This window comes from Solanum dulcamara, chromosome 10 (assembly GCF_947179165.1).
Source record: "Solanum dulcamara chromosome 10, daSolDulc1.2, whole genome shotgun sequence".
Classification (NCBI taxonomy): domain Eukaryota; kingdom Viridiplantae; phylum Streptophyta; class Magnoliopsida; order Solanales; family Solanaceae; genus Solanum; species Solanum dulcamara.
Genome location: NC_077246.1, coordinates 11,305,256 through 11,324,280, shown reverse-complemented (window position 1 = coordinate 11,324,280; position 19,025 = coordinate 11,305,256).

Sequence of the window (19,025 nt, the reverse complement as noted above, 5' to 3'; positions counted from 1 at the left end):
ATTTTGTTTTTTTGGGGGGGAACAGACCCTACACGAGGCTCCCACCTCTCGTGCACAGTCAGGGGTTGAGCAACACCCCCAAGCCTTAACATAAATAAATAAAGTAAAAATACACAGAGGGGGACATAAACCTTACCTCCGAGATATTACTAGATTGAACTGATTTGATAGAGTTTTATGAGCATTGAGTCTTAGAAGGAATATCGAAAACCAAGTTGGGTAAGAGTAAGTAATAACTCGAACCAACAACTACGTCGCCAAATGTAGGAGATGATTGAACCATTACAGTTGGATGTTTCCTAAGTTACTGTTCTGACATAATAGGACTTGATTGGTTACAGATCTATAATTGTTGATTCATTCCTTTTTTGGCAAGGTATGAATAGATGTGGCAACAACGTCGGCTTGTTGTACTACTACTGGCTCATAAGTGATAGTTTTTGGATAAGAGAAACTCTCATATAGGTATTGATAGTACTTTGAGTTGGATTAGAATAGATTGGATTGGGTTGTATAAGATTGGTCTTGTCTAAATCATATTCTTGTTTAGACTTAGGACATCTTGATTTAGTTGTTCCTTCTTCGGAGTTGAGATTCTAAGTTGATTTGATCCTACCCTGATGTATGTTTTATTCTGTCATTTTACATACTCGTACATTCCACATACTGACGCTATTTGGCCTGTATTATTTCATGATGCAGAGACAGGTACTAGAGATCATCAACAGGTGCACTGTTGAGGATCTATTCACTTCCAGCTAGTTGGTGAGTCCTCCCTGTTTCTGAAGGATACCACAGTTATCTTTTCAGCTTTGAGTAAGCTTTCCTTTATTTTATTTATGGTAGCCATAAATCTGTCATTGACACCTCTTAGATTGTTGATAGAGGTTTCATAGACCAGAGTGTCAATGATGTTGATTTATTTTATTTTGACTAGTTTCATTCTTACTAATTGTTGATTGGATATGTGGTTGGCCCTTGGCCTTATTTATGAATAGTATTCATCTGAGTTGAGTCTTCTGCTGATAGAATGAGATTTAATGAAGGTGTGATTGGACCAAGTGGTTCGCTTGGGGACCAACAATGGTCTTTAAGTGCTGGCCACGTCTAGGGTACCCTCTCGGGGTGTGACATTTTGAGGATTAATAGTCGCATTTGTGTGCCCAAGGTTGGTGAATGGATATGTATGATATTGGAGAAGGCTCAATTTTCCAAGTATTCAATCCACCCAAGAGTGGGAAAGATGTTTCATGACTTGAAACAACACTATTGGTGGTGTGGCATGAAGAAGGATATTGTTGATTTTGTGCCTAAGTGTTTAAATTATAATAAGTGAAGTATGAGAATCAGAAACCGGGTGGTCCTATACAAAGGATGCCCATTCCCGAGTGGAAATGGGAGTGTATCAATATGGACTTTGTGTCTAGATTACCCATGGCATTGGGTAAGTATGACTCTATTTAGGTGATTGTTGATCGATCGACCAAATCATCCCATTTCCTTCTAGTGAAGACTAGCTACAATGCGGAGCACTTAGCTAAGATCTATCTTCATGAGATTGTTAGGTTGCATGGGGTGCTGATATCTATTGTGTCATATCGGGGTTCAGTGCTCACCTGTCACTTTTAGGAGGCATTATAGTGTGGTTTAGGTACGCAGCTAGAGATGAGTTCAGCATTTCATCCCCAAACCAATGGTCAGTACAAGCGGACTATTCAGGTGTTGGAGGATATGCTTAAGGCCCGTGTGATTGATTTTGATGCCCGGTGGGACCAACACTTGTTCTTAGAAGAGTTTGCCTATAATAATAGTTATCATTCCAGCATTCAGATGGAACCATTTGAGGCATTGTATAATCGTAGATATCGATCACCCATTAGGTGGTTTGATTCCATTGTGGTCAATTCTCTGGATACTGACTTACTCAGAGATGGTATGGAGATGGTGCGCTTGATTCAAGGTCGACTATTAGCAGTACAGAGTCGTCAGAAGAGTTATGCTGACAGGAGGGTTTGTCCCTTAGAGTTCATGGTGGGTGATTGTGTGTGGCTGAAAATATCACCCATGAAGGGTGTGATGAGATTTGGTAAGAAGGGAAAGCTTAGCTTGAGGTTTGTTGGACCATTTGAGATTCTGAGGAGAGTAGGCGGAGTGGCTTATGAGTTTGCCATACCCCCTAGATTGCTAGATGTCCATCCGTTATTTCATGTTTACATGCTTTGCAAGTATATACCGGATGAGTCTCATGAGATTTCTTATGATGCGGTAGAGTTGTGTTCGGATTTGACTTATAAGGAGGAGCCGATAACTATCCTAAATAAGCAACTTCGTAGGCTCAGTACCAAGGAGATCGCTTCGGTCAAGGTGCAATGGCGGCATCGGCCTATTGAGAAGGCGACTTAGGAGTTAGAGTCTGATATGCGGGCCCGGTACCCTCAATATTTTGAGACCCCAGGTAATTTCTTTTATGTATTGTTCGATAACGAACATACTTTTTAGCGATGGATGTTGTAATGACCTTGAGGGTCATTTTTAAAAATTTGTGTGAAATAATCATTTTACCCATATCATTAGTGCTCTCGAGTATTATTTGATCACTTTGTGTAGTTGAATGTCAAAATCTTAATGGTTTGTAAATAGTGCTAATTTTTGAGTCTTATAGAGTTAAGAGGTAAAAAAGTGATTTTCGATACCAACTAGAGCTATGAGTCTCGGAATGGAATTTTATCAATTCTAGCAGCTCCAGAATATGGAAATTGGTCTAGAAAAGTTTACGGAATTAGTTTTGGAGTTATAACGAAGATTTGAGGTCTTGAGTTGGAAATTTAAGGAATTTAGGTCAAGGTTTGACTTTGGTCAACTTTTGGAGTTTCGATATTCGAAATGTAATTTCGACGACTCCATTGGATTCAGGGGATGGTTTTGGGTCCAAAAGAAGTGATGACTGAATTTTTAGAGGTTCCGAGCCCATTTTGCTATTTTGAAGGCCTAAGTTGGCTTAGTTGCGATTTTTTTAATTTCGAGTCAAGGAGACCTCGAATTTGAATTTTGATGGTTTTATCAGTTCTGGAATGATTAAATTAGGCTGGTAGCATTGTTGGCATGACTATCGTGGCAATCGATACGAGTTTGGGGCCATTTGACACTTTTGACTTTGAAAGTTAGCCTATGATTGACTTTGATCAACATTCTTAGAAAACACGCTCGGATAAAAATTTTGACAACGATGTCAGTTATGGAATGTCGATTTTGGTCTAGAGCGACGCTTCGTTTGCTTCTTGAGTATTTTGGTTTAATCCCGAGGCCCATTGTGGAATTTGGCTTAAAATGGCATTTGGATATGTGATCCACTTTTTATCAAAATGACCTCGTATGATAATGCAAAAATCAGAAAAATTTAGTGGGATAGTATTTGGTTTATTTTTAATCGGGTTCTAAAAGAATTTCGAAGGTCCGTTCGGAGACTTTAAATAATGCAAAAACTAGAAAAATTTGGTGCAAAAGTCTATCTTCAAGATATTTTTGCAAGGAACCCGTTGGTCAGCTAGAATATTGAGGGAAGGGTTTTGAGTGAGGTAAAATCTTGATTCTAGTTGCTGCAATGTTCATTTTCAGAGTGAATTTTTGAAGAACTTTGACAATTTATTTCTTGGTCTATATAAACCCAATTTTGGTGATTCAAAGGTCTAAGTTCAACAAAATTACATGGGGAATCTAGTGGTGAGATCAGAAACTTGATTAGGAGTTTAGTGTGAGGTAAATTTGCTAATCTAGCTGCTTTCTTTATCATTTTTGAGTTGGAATTTTAATAGATTTTGGAGGATTATTTCTTGCTCATCTTAGCTCCATTTTTAATGATTCTTGGGTCTAAATTGTGAGTTTTTCCTCCAGGACATCGTGGTGAGATTATTCTTTACCAATTTCTGCAATTATTATCTTCCAAAATATCATTAAATCAAGATTTTAAAGGTGAGTTATAGGGTTTTCTTCCAAGTTAGAAAATTATATTTTCATGATTTGGAACTTGATTCTTGCTTGATTTTAATCATTTTTTAGAAACAAACTCTCCTTGATGTGTAGAACATAATTTTTAAATAAAATTTCAGATTTGACCCTTTTCAAAAATAATTAATATTTGGACCATTTTATCCCCGATTCTGAAACCTATTAATATGGATGTCACTGGACTACTTGTGATGTGTATGTTTTATTGTTGATAGTGGTTTGTCATTCCGAACGTTAAAGTTGAGAGTTACTTTTTTGGTAGATGTGTTCGGGTGCAGTTTCGACAATTGAGGTAGTTTTGACTATCCTTCTTTGAAACTGAGATGGGGTAATTAGTCATTCATATATTATAGACTTTGGGATGGGGTTGTAGTATGAGTTGAGAATGTTATATATATATATATATTGTGATGCCTGTATGGAGGCTTATTTATTAATATGTTATCGTGTGGGGGCTTATTTGTATTACATAGCTTTGGGGGGGTATTAGTTATCTTATTTGCTTTGAGAGCATGTGATTCATGATTTGCCTGTAAGAGAGGGCTGAGGATATTATTTGACTTGTGATGCCCACCTGAGGGGTTGAGTTGGGGGTTTTGAGCATACCTGAATATTGATATATTGTTGAAAAAAGGGCGAACACTTATACTAAAATATTTCCTTCCCATTGTTATGTATTAAGGGTGAGTATCATATCTAGGTTAAGTTTTGAGAACTTTGAACCTTATACTACATGTTCAGTTGAATATTGATTCCATGCAATATGTGTTTTGATACATTCATCCTCATTCATCATATCATGAAATATGGAAAAAATTGAGAAAAAAAATGAAACACCTTTATATCTTTGTATCTTAAGTCCTGACCGAAGCACGAGGAGGTGGCAAGCATAATGAGATATTGTGATTGAGGTATATGGTCTGCGAGACCCCCATGATCCTGTTTGGTAGCACAGCTCAGCAGGTGTATACGACAGGTTGTGCAACAGTCTTAATTTCACCGTACTACCATATCATTGCATCATCATATTGCATTCTATTGCATCGATATCTATACTATTTGACTTATCTGGTTAATTGTGATAATGAGTTGATATTATTGGTTTACTTTAGTCTTGCTATTATATATATAAATTAGCGACACCGATGCCGAAGTAGGACTTTTATGTATACAGGTGGAAGCGTTCCATAGTTTATTTCATAGGTTTAATTAATTCCTTATACTTAGTCGGCTAAAACCTACTGAATACATATGGATTGTAGTCACCCCTACTTTTGTCTCCTTTTTTGATGCATATATTAGTTAGGATACCTCACGTAACAGTTGATATTCTAGAGAATTGTGTATTCTCAAATTAATGGTGAGGTCCTGTGATTTGGATCTTCTCTAGTCTATCTGTATTTCTCAGTTTTTAGTATTATTTAGAAACTTATGTTGTATTTTCATACTCGAACCTTATATTAGATGCTCTTTATACTTTTGACACCAGGTTTGGGGTTAATTTCTTTATTGTCCGTTTATTGTGTTTAATAATGGCCTGACTTCCCTTTAGGAGTCTCGTATGATTTTATTTTTAGACTTATACATCAGGATAGGGTTTGGGATGTGTGCCATCATGAACTCAATTTTTAGGGTCATGAAAAATTTGTATCAAAGCAGCTAGGCTACCAGTCTCATAAGTTAAAGAGCAGGGTGTCCAATAGAGTCTTACGGATTGGTACCTAGACATCTGTACTTATCTTTGAGAGGCTACAAGATAATTAATAGGAGAAACTCTTTCCTTTGATTCCTTTCGTGCTATTTGTTCATATCAAGACTTGTATATCTCTAATCTATTCCTTCCATATTAAAAGTAACTACCAGGTTCAGACTCGAACCTTGTATTAGATGTTGTTTATACTTATGACACCAGGTTTTGGGTTAATTTTATTATTATCCGTTTATTGTGTTTAACAGTGGCCTGACTTCCCTTTGGGAGTCTCGTATGGTTTTATTTTTAGGCTTACACATCAGGATGGGGTTTGGGATATGTTCCATCATGACCTTGATTTTTTTTGGTCGTCACATGCTTATGAGTCGAGGAGTGTAGGCGACCTTCATGGGTAATATTGCTTCAAGAATTTGCCGTTGATAGGACCAACTCTTAAGCCATGTTTATTAATAATATTTTATGCACCACTTGAATATGTTTCCTTAACGATGTATGGACCATCCCATTTTGATGTGAACTTATCGCCCATGATCCTGTTGAGGATTATGGGTCTTCAGATAGATAAGACCAAGTCTCCTACTTGAAATAATCGTGGCCGCACATTTTTGTTAAAAGCTCTAGCTAGTCGAGCTTGATAGTATTCCAACTTTTGTTGTGCTTCCAATCTTTTCTCATCTAATGCCTCCAACTCTGCTAGGCGAAGTTGAGTGTTGCTTTCGGCCATAAGTCATTCTTGGATTGCAATTTGTAGCGATGGAATTTGTTGCTCTATTGGAAGGACCGCTTCTACACCATATACTAGAGAGTATGGAGTCTCTTGTGTAGTCATTCTAAAGGTTGTTTGATATGCCCATAAAGCTTCACCAATTTTCTCATGTCAGTCTTTTTTATTCTTTTCAACGACTTTCTTCAATAAGTTACCAAGTTTCTTGTTAAAAGCTTCAGCAAGGCCATTTACAGGTGCATTGTACATTGAAGACTTATGCTACTTGAAACTAAATTTCTCACACAAACTTCTCATAAGCTTGTTGTCGAAAGGCATTCCATTATCAGTAATTTTGTATCTTGGTATGCCATACCTGAAAATTATGTTTGACTTGATAAAATCAACAACAGACTCCTTCTTTACCTCTTTTAATGAAACAACTTTAGCCCATCTCGAGAATTAATCAGTGGCTGGCAAAATGTACATCTGCCCTTTTGATGACTTTGGAAGAGGCCCAATGATATCAAGTCCCCACACATCGAATGACCATGAAGCCACAGTCGGATGAAGAGGCTTAGAGGGTTTATATATGTAATTGGCATGAAATTAACGCTCTTGATATCTTTTGGCATGCTCTAAACAATCCATCACCATTTTTGTCTAGTAGTATCCTATCCTCTTGATAAGGAAATGCAATTTAGTCCCTAATTGGTGTGCTCCAAAGGTTCCGATCTATTATTTGTCAAGCTTCTTATTTATCGAGACACTATAGGAATAGTCCTTTGTATGAGAGACAAAATAATATTCCTTCATAGAAATAAACTGTGGTGCCCTTCTCTTGATATCTGCTCTTTTTTGTAGATCTTCAGGCAACCTTCCATGTTCGAGCTATTCAATTAGTGGTTGTCTCCAATTTTCCTCTTTAATAACTTGAATGGATGCATGGTGGCTTTCATTGATCTAAAGATCAAGACGTCTAGGAATGACCCAACGATGACACACACGCCTTTGTTGATTCTTTCTCCCCTAGTGCCATTGTTGTAGCCAAGTTAGCCTAAGCATCAGCCATGTAATTTTCTTCTCTTGGAACATGTTTTAAGAACACTTGATCGAATCTTTCAAGCAAAAGACAACATATTGATGAAATGGAAAAAGATCTTCTTTCTTTACCTCATAACTCCCCAAGAGTTGATTGATGATTATCTTAGAGTCTCCATAAATATCCAATTGCAGGATCTTCATGTTTGATGCCATTTTAAGACCAATAATTAGAGCAAGATATTCTATGACATTATTGGAGCATGTTTCAACAAGAGTAAATAAAAATGATAATATAAGTCTTTCTGTGAATATCAGCACAATTCCTGCCCCCACACCATCTCGATGTGCAGCCCCATCACAAAGCATCGTCCATGTTGATAGTTCCTCAATGTATAATGCATCTTCATCTGGGAACTCATCTGACACCTCTCATTCTACTAGAAGAGGGTGATCAGCAAGGAAGCTGGTGAGTGTTTGCCCTTCTATAGTCTTCTAAGGTGTGTATGCAATGTCATATTGATTGAACAATATAGACCATCATGTCATACGTCCATAGAGAACTAGTCGAGTCATTACAAACTTTACAGGATCGGCTCGAGAAATTAGCTTAATGGTATATGCCTCAAAATAGTGTCTTAGTTTCTTTATCTCATAAAACCATGCTAAGCATATTTTCTCAACAGGTGTGTAGTTCAACTCAGTCCGACTCAGGTGATCGCTCTTGTCATATGATATAAAGTATCAACGGCTTCCCAGGAGTTGGCAACCCTAAAATAGGTGGATTCAACAAGTACCTTTTGATGCTCTCGAAAGCATTTTGATATGATTGATCCAAGTGAAAAGAGACATCCTTCTTCATTAGATGGTTGAAGGGTTGGCATCGTCCAGCCAAGTTGGAGACGAACCTTCGAATAAATGCCAAATTTTCTTATAAACTGCGAAACTCTCTCAAATTTTTTGGCTTAGGCTTTTTCTGAATAGCATCACTCATTGAAGGATCAATTTTAATACCATGGTAGCATACAATGAAGCCAACAAAATTTCCTGAAGTAACTCTAAATGCGCATTTGAGGGGATTCATCTTCAAGTCAAACTTTCTTAACCGTTCAAAGATAATCCGAAGGTCTTCAAGATGGTTTTGCCTATGGATTGTCTTTACTACTAAGTCATCAACAAAACATTCCACCCTCTTATGAAGCATGTCATCAAAAATGTGTTGCATGTCACCCTTGTAGGTGGCACCAATATTATTTAGACCGAAAGGTATTACCTTATAACAATATATTCTTTTTGGAGTCCGAAAGGTAGTGAATTCTTTATCTTTTGGAGGTATTCTAATTTGATTATACCCAGATGACCTATCCATAAATGACATAGCTTCATGCCCAGTTGTAGCATCCACCATGAGTTTAATGATGGGCAACGGGAAGTCATCCTTTGGACACGCTTTGTTCAAGTATCAAAAATCAATACAAACATGTATCTGACCATTCTTCTTCTTGACCAGTACAATGTTTGATATCCATGATAGGTACTTTACTTCTCGAGTAAATCTAGCCTTAATGAGCTTATTAACTTCAGCTTTAATCTGCTTTACCAATTCAAAGAGAAACATGTATTGTGACTACTTTATAGGATGTGCTCAATTTTTGATTCCCAAATGATGAATAGCTACCTTAGGACTAAGGCCTGGCATTTCTTTGTATTCGGTCAATAGATTGGCATATTCTCTTTCTTCTTGAGGTATAAATAGCGCACTAACGAAGGTTGGATGTGGATCTTCAAAAGTGCCCAGATTTAACTCCTTGAGTTCATCTACAGTTGATTGTATTCCATCTTCGAGTTTAGGTGGAGCCTCTTGAACACCATCATTCACATTATCAATGCATGGCCTATCTTCTACTGTTATGTGATATGATGTCTGCACAAAGTTCGAATCTTCCCTCTGGCTTCCTTCAAAGGACATCGTGATGCCTATTTTTTGTTTCTCATTTATTCTTCCACGAAATTGGTTGGTAAAAACAATGGTGCTTCTTTTCACATTCAATGAACCCTCAGTGGTGATTGATAAAACAGTTTTCCTTTTCATGTGTGATGGAACAGCACTACGAATCTCTTTGTCATCACATCCTACACAAAAATCTTGCTTTTCATGCTCCACCATTTATATTGATAATGAATTCTTTCTATTTCCCAAGCGATGAAAGACGGAGGTCTTTGAGGTGGTGAAATCTCCTTATATATGCTTAAAATCTTCACTTTCATCATTGCATCCTAATCTTTCAAAAATAGAGACGCGAGGTGTCGATCTTTCTATGCAGTCGAATTCTGAAGTCAGTTGTTGTGTTTTTTTGTCCTCAACTTTCTCTGTCTTTTCTATTGAGATGTGGTGTGATGAATCCATTTCCTTCCTAAAGAAAATTTGTAGAGGCTCTGCTAAGCTGAATCCAATCCCAAACTTTGGAGTAGCGACATAATGCCCTTTATTTCTCATAATCATTTGGGACTCCATAAGTCCATGTATCTTTTCACCTGTCACTTCATCTTTGAGCTCTCCTAATCTTGCAGGATTTGAGAAGTCGTAACATGATTTTTCAAGTAGTGCGAACACCTTTGGAACAAAATACTCTTTTATTTTATCAACTTGTGTATTGCCTTTAGAAGACTCAAAAGTGATAGCCAATACTTGTGCAACTGGACGTCATACTTTCCTTCAAATTCTGGAATAAATTATGACTCATTTCTTTCCTTAGAGGGTGAACTTGCTAAGTACATTCCTTCATTAGGGGTTGCCCTTCTCTTCGTGTAGCAAAAGATAAGATGATTATCATCAATCCTTGTTTGTATATATCTCTCACATAGCGAAAGCTTAATGGAGACTCCTTGATTTCCCTTCTTAGATACCTTAACAGTAACTCGTTGAACTTTATTCTCTTCCTCTAAATCAACATCACTTGGGTCTACAAGTGCGGGTTTCTCCATATTTGATTTACAAGATTCTACATAGAATTTTGCATCTATAAAATATGACTCAGTCTCGGTGAAAAGATTAATGCCCTTATTAATTTTGACTATTTCTCCATTTTTCATGTACTTCATGCACTCATGTAAAGTAGATGGCCCCACTCCATTTTTATTAACCCAAGGATGTCCTCGCAATAAGTTATATGATGCTTTAGCATCTATAACATGAATTAAAATATTTGATTCCATGACACCAATGGATAATTTTACGTGAATCATTCCTATGGCTCATTGTCCACCCTGATTGAAACCTTGGATCATTAGGTTACTTTTGGACAATTTATCAATGGTGATTCCCAACTATTTTAGCATCATCTTTGACATAATGTTGGTTGTTGAACCACTATCTATTAATATGCAATTGAGAAGTTGCTCGTGGATAGCTCCAACAATGAACAAAGGCTTGTTATGTGGCTTAGAACCTAACAATAAGTCATCATCAGTAAAGGCAATTGCAGCAAAACATGGGGCGACTTTTTCATTAGCATGACGTTTGTGTTGTATTATTGGATTAAGCCCACCTTCACTTTTCTTTGTTTTGTCAGTGGTAGAAATCATATGTACTAAACTAATTTGACTATCTTGAAGGAACTTTTGAGGAAAGAATTCATGGAATGTAATCGGCTTTCGGATTTTTAGTGGAAAAGAACTATTGATCTTCCTGCTAGTATGAGATTGGACATGTTTTGGTGATTGTGCATGATCCCCATCATTCTTTACTACTCTCAGCTTAGGAAGTCGTATCTTTAGGACTACTTGATGTCTTCATTTCTTATGAGAAGCCAGAGTCCAACCGTCATCTATATTGTCTGTAGTTTTGTCCTCCACCTTTAATGCACCTTCATAAGTCCTCTTTGAGTGATCGACTTCAATGGGCATAAAATTACCGAATTGCAAAAAGATGGTATTTGACATAACCTGTGACTTGGAACACATCTCCGACTTGGGTACTACACTAGCATGATTTCTTCTACTATTTCATCCATGTCAATGATGATTTTCCCTTTACTCACCGGCATCAAGATTTTCTCCTTTAAGACAAAGAACTTTTGCATCGGGTGGCCAATGTTACTAAATTTGTTGATTTCTTCAGGCCTCTTTGATTCAGAAAGATCAATAACTTTATTGGATAGCAACTCATGAAAATCATAGGTTTGTCTGAGTCAGGAAATGGGTAAATCTTTGCCTCGAGCTCCCTTAATATTGGATGATGTTTCTCCTCTTTCGTGTATTGCCTCGGGGCTTCTTCTTCCTTCAAGTTTTGCTGGCTTGTGACTTTTATAGAAGTCGCCTTCACCACCATAGATTCTTTAGTTTGAATCTTTGAGATTATACCTCTCTTGAACTCTTCTTTTCTTTTGTCAAATCAGTAAAAGGAAATATTTTCCTATGACATGCGATGCTCAACTCCATGTCATGTGCTCGCATAGAAAGTTCTTCAAAAGTTTATGGTTTTCTCCCTTGTATAATGTACAGAAGATCCCAATGCATTCCTTGAATGCATATTTCCACTGCAAATATTTCAGAAAGATGATCTTCGTAGTCTAAACTCAACGCTTTCCAATGATTGATGTAATCCGCCACAGGCTCATCCTTTATTTGCTTAGTGACAGTCAACTCTATTATGTTGACGGTTCATCGAGTGCTGTAGAAACGATTGAGAAACTTCTCTTCGAGTTGCTCCTAACTACCAATAGACACATGCTATAGGTCGATATACCAATCGAATGCATTGCCTTTTTACGAATGAACAAATTTTCTTACCAAAAAATCACTATGTGTTCCAGCATTGCTACAAATTTCAATAAAGTGGGCGATGTGTTGCCTCGGGTTTCCTTTACCATCAAACTATTGCAACTTTGGTGGTTTATAGTTCGTTAACATGGATAGACAATCAATCCTTTTGGTGTAAGGCTTGGTGTAGTACAATAAATTTTATGGTGCTCCACCATATTAAGCCCTAATGGTGTTGGATATCATGTCTTGCAATAGTTGAACAGATAATATCGCGATTGAAGCAGATTGTTTCTCCTTTTGAAATTTGGACCTAGCAAATAACTCATCAGCATCCTTGTGTTGTGGAATAAATCCAGGTGGACAAGTGGGGAAATGAATCGATTCTCCAGGTGCGAAAGCCTCCATCTTGTTCATAAGTTGAGCAATTTGAACATCGTTATCATTAATGAACTTCTTCAAAGCCTTAATGGTTAGTTCCATCATTACAAACTTATCTTCCAGGTCAGTTGCATCATCCATCAAGGGGTTGACCTTCATTTGATATGGAAAATCTGTTGAACCCTCAGATTCACTAAAGTTGAATTCAATATGAGAAAGTTCATCAAACAACATGAATGCAAGGTTAACCCCAGGAGTCGCAGTTCCAGTCGTCATCAGAGATTTACTCTTTCCTTCTAGATCCAAGGAAGTGAAGTATTCAGATCCATCTAGACCACTAGTTTTAAACCTACATCCAGTGATGGGGCCAGCATGACTAAGGTCAACAGATATAGTAGTAGAGTCCTTGCATGAAGCATCATTGATTTTTCCAAAATCCATAGTTCATAGTTCTTAGATGTGTAGGAGGAAAAGATGAAGAGCAGAACTGGTCCCACTGGGCATGCCAAATTTGTTTGCAACAAATTTTCGTAGTGTTGAAAATTAACTGCAATCAAAATAAATAAAAAAAAACTAATTTTATTGATGAATCTTTGCGAGAACAATTTTGTTGTTATCTTGATTCTTCTCTCCTAATATGTTTCCGTAATTTGAGAATCGACAGTAGCGTATTTCTTGAACATAGGATGATGTAGACCTCCTTGAGATGTGTTTGATCTCCGGAAACGTCGAAAAACACTTCGTTGTTTCAAGTTGATCTCCGGAAAAAACTCTGTTGACCACTCCTTCGAAGAACTTATGTAGTTGATGTTGTAGCTTTCTCCAAAGCTTGTAGAAAATAATCAAAAAATTATGTAACCCTTCTATTTATAGTGGTAGGAGAGAGGCAGTCCAAATATGGATGAACTCTTTTGCCTTCTTCTGATTGGTTCCTATAAGTCTTCAAGCTTATCACAAATACTATATGATAAGGTTGTTTTTTGATTGGTTGTTGAACTTTGATCAGGATCGCTACATTAATTGAACACGTGGCATCCTCTTGTTTGTCTTTAATTTGACTGGGGTGCCAATTCATCTTGACACGTGGCATGAATTTGGGCCTCAAGATGAAATGGACCTTGGACTTGAATTTAATAAAATGAACTTATGCATTTGTGAAGTCCAAATTAATTATTCAACCCGAATGAACATGAATTTAATCCAAATTTTGGATGAATTAAATCCAATAAAATTTATGTGTCTATAGATCCCATGGACATAATAGACTCAAAAATATTCTTACCATGTTCTTACTGGCATAATTTCTATATGACCTAATGTTCTAAAATATTTATTGAAAAGACCTATAGGCATTGTATCTATTAAAGTATTATACTAAATATTGATTAAATCCTAGATAGGATATCTATATAAATTAACATGTTAAAAATATTAAATGAACCCTTTAGACAAGGTTTCTATAAGATTTTAACATACTAAAATAAAATATGAAATAAATCATATGAACATGATATCTAAATGGATAACATGTTAAAATTATTATAGTATCCTATAAGATGATTTCTATAGATATTAATATGCCAAAGATGTTTATAAAATTCTATAAGCATAATTCCTAAGAAACTTAAGGGCAAGGATTAAATTAATAGAAGCAAGATTTATACAAAGCAAAGTGCTAACGTGATCCAATTCAATTTATATGAATAATTCTATGATATCTAGATAGGTATGATCATCGAGACATGATATTGCAAATTGTATGAGTGGCCCTATGATTTGATTTAATAGAAACGAATTACTTATGGTCATGATTTCTAAAGCATAAACTATTTTACCCTTTTTAAAACAAAATAATTTTAAATACATTACCAAACACTACAAAAATGAAAATCGTAATCATGATGTCTACCACTAGAAATTGCATGCTTTTAAAAACCAATAATTATTGACAGAAGTTAAACACACATCATGGGTATTTTAATAATATTCATATAGGCATGCTTTCTAATAAAGAGATGATATGACAGCTTTTAGATATTCAAACAAACTCTAGCATACTTCCATACATACACAAATAAGTTACAATAAAAAAAGAATCAAGTAGCGCGTAGTTCTCTTCCCCCTTTAGACAGTCCCCAATTTTTTATTATTATGCAGAGTAGAGTTTACAATATTATTACAAACTAAATAAAAGGTAAGTGAATAAAATAATATAAAAGATGTAAAATGAAATAATGGCATCTCAACTTTCCCTCGCAACTCTTCGTGTCTTGAACTTTGAAGTTCAAACCCTGTTAAACCAAAACAAAAAAAGAAATGCACTAATAATATAGAGGTATATCATAATTATATAATTTACCTTAACAAAGCAATCAAACAAAGATAAGAACATATTTCAAAAGAAATAATAGATTCATACATGTAAAAAAAGTTGGGACTAACCTAGATTTTTCGATTAGGAGGAATAAGCAAATAAAAATCCCAACAGTGATCCCAAGAACTAGAAACAGAATATTAAGGTATGCAAAAAACCTTTCCTTTTTGTTTTTATTTTCGTTTGAGGTGTCAAAATGTAAAGTAAAAAAATATTTTCTTCTCTTTTCTTTCTCAACTCTCTATGTGTCTTGTGTTGTGTGTTTGTTTTCTTTTCTCTGTCTGTGTCTATTTTAAAATGAAGATGTAGTCTCATTTTATAATAATTAAAACAATTATGAAGCAAGAAAATCTACTATTTTAGTTAGACTTTTCCCTCAAATAATCAATAAGAGGAGACAATATTTCAAAAGATGTACCAAATTTCAACAACAAAATCAAAAATATTTCAACAACAAAACCTGTCAAGATTTTCAACAATCAAATCAATTTGTGATATGGTCAAATAATTCAAAAATTGGTGAAAAAGTCAAAAAACACAACTAAGCAAAGTCCTAAAATCATGGCACGAGGGACCCATTATCAATACATGTAGAAGAATTATTTCCTTAAACGAATAAAGACTAAATAAAAATAAAAAATTAAACAAAGACTACCATAAACAACCAAAATAAGAATTTGTTTGAATCATTATTTAAGGCAATAGCAAGTCGCTTGAAAATAAGGAAAGATGAATTTTAAGGCCAAAAATAAAGTCTATCACAAAAGTAGTAGACATGTAATCGTCTATAGTAACAAAATTACTTTGAAATTTACCTTTAAGTAGTGAGGTATTAACTTTTATTTTAAATTCAATACAGGATCAAGATTAATCATGCTAGATACCAAAGTGATTACTAAATGTTAGCAAATCAAGAAAAATGTTAATTACTATAATTATTTTCCAACAATCAAGCATTTCAACAAGACAAATCATACTAAAATTAAACTAAGCACAATAGATATCAGAGTAGATTTAAAGGAGTGAGATACGTTAGAATTCATGAGTAAATCAATTTTCATACCCAAATTACTTAAAAATTTCAAATACCAACAGCTCTAATAATGCCAAAACTTAGTGAAGCAACATCAAAATTAACAAGGATAACTAAAAAAATTCAAAGTCAATTTAGACCGAGATAAGAATTTTCGTAATGAAAAAATGAATGTGTAAACAAACAATGAACCTTTAAAATAAAAATACAAAAAAAAAATAGTTCATGCTTTAATTTATAGCATTTGCACAGGAATCACAGAACCTATAAACGAAATCATAAACAAATCAGGCATATTTGTAAATCTCCCAAAAATCAGTTAATGAAAACAAAAAGTTGAAAAAGTAAAGTATAGCAATAAACAGTTTAAAAAGAAATGGATGGACAAATATCAACCCCAAAAATATCAACCAACAGTAGAATCTCATGATCAATTAACAAAAACAAGATTTGACATAGTAGATGAACATACCCGGACGGATATGTAAAGATCCATCTCTAATTATACTATCTGATCTCTTGTCTTGGCGGCGTTTCGTCTTCATCGTCGGAGCTCGCCGAAGCTGGGTAACGCAGCGGCTGTTGGTTTGCTGGTTAGTGGAGAGGAGACGTCTAGCTGCTGCCTCGACAGAGATGGAGGTATGAGGTGCAGCTGTTTGTTGTTGGGTGTTTGACGGATGGTGGAGCGAAGTGGTGGTTCTGCAGTGGTGGTCTCGTTTGGAAGAGAAAACGAAGAAGTAGCAGAGGGAAGAAAGAGAGAGGGAGATCGGCGGCGGTTCAGATAGAAAAGAGGCAGAGGGAGAGAGGAAAATAGTTAGGGAGGAGAGAGAGAGATGGTTTAGAGAGAAGAGGAGAAGTGTGAAAATAGTTTTGGTTTTGGGTGTTGGTAGAAAAGATGAAATTAAATTAGGGAATTTAGGATTAGGCCAAGAAATATGTTCAATTAATTAAGTTAGAATTATAATTTATTGTCAAGAAATTATCTAAAATAAATTGGATAAAAAATACTGCTTTAAATAAATTGGAGAAAACTTGAATAGATTGTTATCTAATTAATAACCATAATATATATTTTGAATAAGTCAAATCATAAATTTTATCAAGTAAATACGCATGTACATACCAAAAATAATATATTTATATAAAAAAAATGTCCACATTTATGTAATACATACTAAAATAGATGTGTATTATATATATATAAATAAATTATAAAATAAACTTAATTAAGTAATATTTTTTATATACGTAAAATATACACATACATGATATTTTCTAAAATAGACATGTAAAAATATTTGAACGTGTGAAACTTGTTATTTTAATTTCTTAATTAAGAATACCGATATAAAGATAAGAGTAATAATAATAATGATATTAACAAAATGTCGTAATTTATGAATGTTAAAATATATGATTCATTGAGTAAAATTAAATATAAACTCATTTACTTAGCAAAGAAATAATTTTTTTGAGAAATATCTATTTATTAAAATAGCAATCCGAAAAGTAGTTATTGGTTGGTCAAAATTGGGTATCAACAATGATCCCAGATATGAGATCTAAGATGAGGAAGTTTGTCTCCGACTTGGGCAAATATGCAAATAAGGAGTATAAGGCGTCACTATTGATTTCTGACATGGATATTTCCAGACCTGTACAAAAATATAGGTATAATCAGAAGAGGTCGTCTAACTATGCTCCATCATCAGCAAGTGCACCTGTACACAAATACAGGTATTATCAGAAGTTGCAGAGCCACCAAAATTTCAGAGCTCAGGGTTCTCGATCCTAAAAAAGTGTGTCTCAAGGTTCGAGAGGGAAGCCACCTTGTAGCAAGTGTGGTAAACTCCATTTAGGAGAGTGCAGAGGGCGCCAATGGGTGCTATGTGGGGCGACAGATCCCAATCCTCTATTGCGGCACCCCTAGTTCGAGGTAATCATAGAGTTACCACTTCAGGTAAAGGCGGAGGTTCAAATCATCTATATGTCATGGCTAGTTTCCAAGATCAGGAGAACTCACCAGATGTTGTTACTGATTTGTTTCGAGTCTTAACTTTTGATGTCTATGCCTTGCTTGATCTGAGTGACACATTATCTTTTGTGACCCCTTATGTGTCTAATAAGTTTGAGATCCTTTCTGAGCATCTTTTTGAGACTTTTAGTGTTTCTAATCCTATTGGTGAGTCTATTCTAGCTGAGAAGGTCTATAGATATTTTCCTATGTTCATCTATCACAGAGATACCAAGACTAACTTAGTTTAGTTAGACATGATTGATTTTGATGTTATTTTTGGCATGGACTGGTTATATGCTTGTTATGACTCAATTGATTGTAGAACTCAAGATGTCAAGTTTCAGTTTTCGAATGAACCTATCATAGAATGGAAGGGTAGTCCAGCAGTGTCTAGAGTAAATTCATTTCATACCTTAGGGCCAGAAAGTTAATCTCCAAGGGTTGTATCTACCACATAGTTCAAATTCGAGATGATAGTGTGGAGACCCCATACCTTGAGTGAGTTTCTATAGTAAATGAGTTTCTCGAGGTCTTTCCTAATGATCTGCCCGAAGTCCCTCCTGATAGAGAGATTAACCTTGGGATTGATGTTCTCCCTGATATGCAGCCTATCTCTATTCTGCCATATAGAATCATTCCCGCTGAGTTGAAAGAGCAACTAAAATATATCTTAGATAAGGGATTTATTAGGCTGAGTCTCTCACCTTAGGGCGCTCCTGTCCTATTTGTGTGAAAGAAAGATGGTTCCCTCTGAATGTGTATCGACTATCGTTAGTTGAATAGGGTCACCATTAAGAAAAAGTATTTTTTTTCCAAAATAGATGACTTGTTTGACCAACTCTAAGATGACACTTAATTGTCAAATATAGACCTCAGGTCCTACTATCACCAGTTAAAAGTGAGAGAGTGTGACATCCCAAACACAACTATCCAAACCTGATATGGTTACTTCGAGTTTCTTATTATATCATTTGGTTTGACTAACTCTCATACAACATT